The following is a 7,591-nucleotide window of genomic DNA, read 5'->3' as shown; positions in this document are numbered from 1 at the left end:
GCTGAGCTCTTAGGCAGAAGCTCTTCCCTGTGAGGGTGCTGAGGTGCTGGCACAGGGTGCCCAGAGAAGCTGTGGCTGCCCCATCCCTGGCAGTGTTCAAGGCCAGGTTGGACGGCAGACACGACATGGGCTTATTGCAGGCAGGGATCGTGTTAAGCCGGCGGCAGCACTTGCCCATCTCCCTGTCTCACACCCTTCCACTTAGGGGGAATCAAACTTCTTTTCAGGCAAGAAAAAAAGGGTAAAGAGAGAAAAATCAAATCAAATACAGTTTTATTCTTTACATCTCTTCCATTTCTCTGGCAGACCTGAAATTTCCCCAGGGAAAAGGAAGCCTTTTTCTCTACACGGTTGTGGGTTTGGATGAGTCCTGTCAGATCTTTTACTGGATGTTGGGATCTGACTGCCTGGGTAACTATTTATGAGGAAATGGAGACCTACCCAAGTGACAAAGTGTTAAATATGCACAAAATCCATGTAGCATGAACCAGAGAGGACCTTGATTCTTTCCCCCTGAGTTCTGTCGCTCATCAAGAGTCTTGAAATCAAATGCTCATTTTCCAAGACCTGGTGAGTATTCCCTGCTCCCAAGGCTTTCTTCCATTAGCACTTGAAAACCACAGGTTCCTTCACAAGTCGTCCTTGATGTTTTATAAATGTTACAGCTAAGGCATCGTTTCTACCTCCTTTCATGCATTTTTCACAGCTGCAGGAGAGATGATATTTTGATTCAGGCTGCACACAGCCATCCTGAAAGAGACCTCAGTTACCTCTCCGGAGGTATTTCCAAACCAGCAAATGCTGCCTAACTTGAAGCTAATACCCTCCTCGAGCACTCTGGTCTGCATATATGGTGCAATCTCAGCTGCAGAGCTACAGGTTAGGAGCATGACGTAACCGTATGGGTACAAAACACCTTTCAGAAGAGACCCTCTGGCTAAGTTTCACTCTTTGGATTAAAAGGGGTATTTCCTTCCAGAGAAACATCTGGGTGTGCAGGAAAAGGGGTGTTAAAGGTGCTAGGTTTAGAAATGATGCAATGAATATTGTGCAAATAAGCCTTTTAAGGTTCAGGAAGAAGCCTGACTTCAGCCTAGAAATGTAGTAAAATTTGCCCCTGTGTTTCTTTCAAGGGATTACTAAAAACCCATCAGCTGTCTTAAAACTGTTGTTTGTTCCTCTTCTAGCTGGTTTTTGATGAGAAACAGGCGCACTCTTTCTTCAGGATAAAAGTCAAGTGCAGAGATTGCCAAGTTCTTGACGGCTGTACGAGAAGCACAAGAGAGTCTGTAATGATCATACTGAACATTAAATGAGAGGGAGGAATAAAAGCCATGAGACCTATGTTGTTTTTATTGGGATACTTAGGATCCTATCCAGGAAAAAAGCCAGTGTGAGTCTCATCCCAGTACATCATCCAACAAACATTGTTTTTGTGCTGGAGAAGGCAAATGGTGCATGAGGCAGATGAACTGAATAGCCCAAATCAGTTCTTTGTGGAGGATTGACTGCTGGGATCTCTGTTTTGGGTTCAATCCTCTGTTTAAGCAGGAAACAAGTCACAAAGACAATATCAAGGTGGGGGGGAACTGCTCATTTCTCCTGTGGCAGGAGACCTGACAAGTTGCTCTAAAATACGCCTTTTGTTTAAAATAATAACTTTACTGTTGTTACTTTTCACTTATGATGATATCCAGGGGTTTTCCGAAGCAATGAACACAGTGATGAGGTTACTTAGGTTAGTTCTGGTTTTTTTTGGGTTCAAGGGGAATCTTCTTCCTGGCCCCAGCTGGTGTTAGCTCAGATCTGTAAAACACTCTTTAGATGAGATCTGATACAAAACAACCTCAGTTGAATGAGTCCATCATTACAGATATGTTTTCACATTTCAGTTCCCAAACACTGGACTCATGCCACAAACAGTCAACATGCAACTTAGGGCAGAAACATTATTGTATAAATACAGACACATACTGAGCTCACCATCTCCTTTGGGCCTTGGGGGGGAAACTGCAGGACATTGGGTATATTGCATTTTGACCAGTGTAAGGTGTCTGAGATGCAGACATACAGTCAAAGGTGGCTTTCTAGGCTTTCTCAACTTGTGTCTTTTCACCCCATGCCTGAATTTAACATCTGGGATAGACAAAAGGAGCTTTGAACCTGATTACAGGGGAGCCCCAGAGCACAGCTCACAGACCAGGCTGTATTCTTTTCTCTGTTCCAAAACCCTGCACTGTGCAGATGCAAAGCTATCTGAAATGCCTGGCAGCTGCCCAGAGAAGCTGTATCCCAGAGGAGTCATGGGGCTTTTACTGCATTTCCATCTTTAGCAGGAGAAAACTATTTGGAGGAGCAGGACAGCAGCCACTGCAGATGATTATACATACCCATCCCACCCTGCAGCTCTGTTCTTGCTTTCCATAACTGCCTGGAATACTTTCCATAGTTGCAGATTTCATTATGGTTCAAACCCTTGATTTCTGTTATTATCTATGATCATTATTTTCTCAATAGTGTCTGCAAGGACCTTTCTTGCGAAGGTTTCCAGAACAAACAGAACCAAGCTTGCTCCCTCATTGGTGAGGCAAGGGTAGCAGGTCCATCTGTGACTATCTTGAACTGTGGTCAATGGCTCAGGCTGTGAAAGAAACACCTCTGTGTCTTGATGCAATCTAAAACTGGGTTTACTTCTGAGCACTAGCCTGCAGCAATGGGCAAGACGGTGACCTGTCTTTGGTCATCTAATCCAAACTCATACAAAAATACAATATAAAGGCAGAGGGATGTAGGTAACATCTACCTAAAGTTAAACTCCAAGTACAGAAGTAGCTAAAGAAAGACAAATTTCCCTTTGAAAAGAATATTATCACCAAGAATATATCCTGATTAAAAAAATGTTGATTCTGCTGAAAAATCAGATGAGAGAGCAAAGCTGACAACATGCAAATAAAAAAGGAGAGGACTAAGGTGGTGTCAGTTCTAAGAAAGAAGGATAATGGTTATAAGCTCTTGTTGCCCTTAAGGATGCTGCAGCACCCTTGGTCAGGGTTTTTGTATATAAAGTATGGCAGTACTCTTGTCACTCAGACCCAAATATCAGTGGGGTGGGATTCATCTCAGTCAATTTTAGCTGTCCAAAGTTAGACCATTAGTCTGTTACCTGTCTGAGCTGCCTCCAGAGGCGGCAGAGGGAAACGGAGTTCTCTACAGCTCCTCTTAGAATCACAGAATACATCTCCTTAGAATCCTCTTTATACTGCTGTCTGAAATAATGAGATTAATTGCTCTCCAACAGTGCAATCTCCCTTCATGGGACCTGAACACCTTAATCCTAAACATCCACAGTCAGTTGAGAAGAACCACAGCCTGTGCCTGCTTTTTCTTTGGCTGGAAATCCCATCTGTCCCCTTCTAGCAGCTGCCTATTTGTTTGCATTGCAGACCTCCCCACAATGTATTTTGACAGGGTTGGCCGATGAGGAGCAGGTCTTAAAGAGCTTTGCAGCTTCAGCTTGTACTGTTGCTGCAGCTGACACATGCATCTCATCTGCTTCCTCTTCCACCTATAGCTTTTCATTTTCTGCTACAATGAGGTGCCTAGTATCAGATGGCCACTATCTCAGTGTGGGAAACAGCAATGCTTTCAGAGCAGGGACGGTGGCCTCCTCTACACTTTGGAGGGAGCCTTGGTCATACACGTACATATCAAGCTGTGTGTGACTCCTAGGAATAGATGAGTTCTCCAAAGCTAGAAGGGATGGTTAAAACTCTGAGGCAGAGGGTGTCTTTCCCTTCTTTGTGGTAGAAGGGCAAAACCAAGCTTCCCTCTCATGAGCTGATAGGCTTATTTTACAACATGACAAGGTGTTTCTAATGGGAATGTCTTTTTCTAATGGGAATATTTTTTATTGACTTATTTGCCTGCTATTTGGACAAGGAAGATGTAGTATTGTCACTTTAATGTCCTATCAAAGCTACCAGGGACCTTTGCTTGAAGACAACCATACAATAGGTGAGCAGTTCTGTCCCCACACTCACAGCTCCCCAGCAAGCACTTCTGGACTCAGCCAGTTGGTGACAAATAGACATTGATTTTCTGATCCAGTGTTTGCTCCCTGGGGAAGCTGAGCAAAGGTTATTCTATTTAGGGACTGATTTGACATATGGCTCCTGGAAGTTGGAAAGCGTCTGTAGGTGAATCAAGGTTTATTGCTGGAGTGGTTCATTCAGGAACATAATTAGGTGAGCATACACAAGCGTACCCATGGAAAGATGCCTGCAGGCTTTTTGTAAACTACGCAAGTAGCATCCGCAAGGTGATTTTTCCTACAGATGGTTCAGAAGGAAAAACCTGAATGTGTTTCTTCATAATATAACATAGCAAAAAGTTCTTCTTGTAACAAAAAGTGATAGAAAATTGGTATTTATCAGAATGATTTACAAATCACTTCATGTGCCTGAGACCAGATCTACTCTTCGAAGTTTTTCTCATGATGTTGCACCAGTGAAGGTGTGAAGTTTTAGAACCATCTCCCTGTGGTGCATGCAGTTGAAAACAAGGCTTAACTGACTTAAATTTTACTCATTTCACCTGAACAGTAACTCAACAGGCTGGGAACCTAATTTTTTGCAAGGAGATCTGTGCCTAGTGACTTTTGCTATCTGTTCCCACATGACCTCTCTGGAGATCTTAGCCTTTGACACAGCTCAAGGTGAGGTCCCAAAACTGACATTTTTCCTCTTTGCCTGGGAGGAGTAGGTCTGTTATTATATACCATTCAATAAGGATTTATTCTTGAATTCAATGCTTATTTCAGACTCACCCTAAGTGGTGTTTCTACTTTTTTCTGCTGTTTCTTCTTTTTTCACCCGTGCTGTCGCCGTTGTAACAGTTGACCTGATAGCTTAATGCTGATGTAGGATGTACATTTTTGTTCTCTTGCCTCCTCTCTTCTGGATGTTACAACTGAAACACAAACTTCTGAATGTCCAGGGATTCCCAAAGGCCAGATGGTATCTGCTTGCTATCAGAGATGTTTGCAGCTTAACACAGGGGAGAAATAATATTGGTCAGTGAGATTATGAAATTAAATTGTTCTTTGATGAAGAATTAAACAGGGATGAAAAACATAGAAACATAAGAAGCAGTAAGAAAAGGAAGTTGTTCATTGTGGTGGAAATGAAATAGCATTGGCTTTTCTTCTCTGACCAAGTATTACAGCACGGGGACGGTGGTCTTGAGTCCACTCCCAAGACAAAACTCACCGTATAAGCACTGCAAAGACATCTGGGGACTCTTGATCAGAGTCAGCCAGGAGAAACTGGGCATCTATCTTAAGCCTGTTGCCTGGACTGCTCTTCCAGGAAAAGACATGAAGTTCTCCAGCCTGCAAGTCCTTCTGTGTGGGACCAATACCTAGAAGTGCTCGGGATCACCCTCTGGAGGTGCCTTTTTAAACATAATGACCATCTGGGCAGCCTAAATTGGCGAACTATATATTAGTGGAAGACTGCAGCAGTGACTTGGGGATGGAAGCCTGTGTGTGAAATGGTCCCAAATAATCAGAGAGTCTCTACATCACTGTCATTTTGGAAGACAACAGTTGCTACCATTCAGCCTAGAGTAAGGACACCCGATCTTGCTTGGTTGCAGGAATCAGCCTTGCTGTAGAAGTAATAAATGTCTCTGTGGGCTCATTTTACCCTGTTTTCAACAGTGAATGTGTTTCAGCAGCCTTAGATAGGTCAGTGCTAGTGTGTTCTACGCTTCTGGATAGGTGTGTGTGCATCAGGATGCGAGTGTGAATTAGGAACCTGTACCAAACCTAGGAGGTGAAATGGAGTGTGGTGGCTTAGGGGTGGAGTGTATGAAAAAGGGAGATACGGCAGCAGAGACAAGTCCCATAAAGAGATCTGAGCGACGCAAAACCTTTCCTGGGGACGCCAGCAGAGCCAGCTTCAGGAAAGGTGCAAAGTGAGTTTGTCTCTCCAATAAAGCTGGTATTTTCTCTCTGCATAAAGAGCATGGTGCTCGCCTGCTGTGTCTGCTGAACTCCAGAACAAAACATCCCATTTTTTTTTCAGCAGAATCCTATTGGCTAAGGCAAAAATAATTTCAAAAATCATTTCTTTCTTCAGAAAGTGTGGGAGTGCTTGTCCCTGCTGCTGTCAGTTCCCATCCATCCCTTTTATTGAGCCATACCAACGCATTCTCTTCCAGCCAGGACTGCTCAACAGCACACAATAAAATTGATTCATTACTCATTGTCTTCTTATTGTCTTTCAATCGCTCCAGCTCTTGATACCACTTAAAGTGGACATTAGTTCTCCATAACCAGCGCTAATGTGATAACACTCTTCTGAGAGAGAATGTTTTCCCTCCAAGCTTTCATTACATGTATTTTCATTCAGTCTCATTACACCCACGTGTGTTTCTCATGAGCTTCTAATAATGCGTTTATACAAGTTTTGCTTTACCTGGAGGTAGACCACCATGGTAAGGAGTGAGAACACAAATGGAACAGCTGGCCCAAGTGCTCTGCGGGTGTAAATGAGAAGCCTTTAGTGATGGGAATTGGTTTTAATTCACAAGAGCTGGCTCTTGAGCTCTCCAGAAAAGAAAAAGCTGAAACCACTGAGAGCGAAACTCAACTTTTGTGCTCCTCTTTGGCACGAAAGCGAAACTGTTTAAACTCCAGGAGAACCCTGACTTTCTGTTTCTAATTAGCATTGAAACATGAAGATGGGAGTTGATAGCTTTGATTTGGGATAGGAGGAGGATGATTAGGATTTCTGTGTGCATAGGGAAAGATTACAGCAATAGTGAGTTTAAGGTAGTTTTGAGTCTGTCTTTTGTAAGGAAAACTTCTCCAAGTTATAGCACTCATTTAGGGTTGAATTCAAAGGTGCTCAAAGCAGTGCAGATCCAGTGCAGCGAAACCCCTACGTGCATGTAGTAATTTTGTCATATGAATAGTGACCCTATGGGGAATCCTAAGGGCCAGGATTTATTCTTGGACTTCAGTTGGATATAGGGCTCTTTCCACCTGAAGCTCCAGACCTTGGGGCCTCACAGCTGCTTTGGTCCTGGGAGCCAGTTTTCCTTGCGCTGAGGCAGGGCATGAGTGGAACAGATACTCAAATGTGGGAATTAGAATTCCCAAGCACAGTAATAACATTTGTTATTTACCGTGGAGTGATACGAGTTTCCTATGCATGTCCCTATGGTGATTTGCTCCACCAGTTACAAAGAGGATTAATATTTCAGATGCAGTTATCTCAATATATCCTAATTGAGACAGATGAATACAACCTTCAACATTTAAGGGATCAGGTTCTTTTTAATTAAAGGGTCCCTTTGTTTCACAGTAACTTTAAAAGTCTTATTTATCATTACACTCTGTAGGAGTCTCTTAGGAAAATAATTTCCTGCTACTGGTTTTGTTCAGCCTTTGGATCTCCTATCTCTTGTCACCTGTAACAAAGTGCTGCAGGAAGGAGTGCTGCTGTATTGCTTTCATGTTCCCCATCAGCTCTGATATGGATGGTTGTTATAAAGCTTCATACATAATATATGCCGTGTCTTAAAG

General features: G+C 43.1%; 1 long non-coding RNA gene across 1 annotated transcript; it reads right to left on the bottom strand.

Annotated features, from left to right (window-relative positions):
- Positions 1-256: 256 nt before the first annotated feature.
- On the bottom strand, positions 257-7,294 carry LOC130606000 (uncharacterized). Its single transcript, XR_008973849.1, has 2 exons — positions 6,480-7,294; positions 257-415 (listed from the first exon to the last, which is right to left on the bottom strand). It is a non-coding gene; the product is annotated as an uncharacterized LOC130606000 (long non-coding RNA).
- Between the last annotated feature and the right edge of the window lie 297 nt (positions 7,295-7,591).

The sequence above is a fragment of the Pezoporus wallicus genome, unplaced genomic scaffold, assembly GCF_028554395.1.
Source record: "Pezoporus wallicus isolate ANWC-B61680 ecotype Strahan unplaced genomic scaffold, APGP_CSIRO_Pwel_v1 contig_7901, whole genome shotgun sequence".
NCBI lineage: Eukaryota > Metazoa > Chordata > Aves > Psittaciformes > Psittacidae > Pezoporus > Pezoporus wallicus.
Note: the sequence above shows the minus strand (reverse complement) of the source record. Positions and strands in the feature narration are given on the sequence as shown.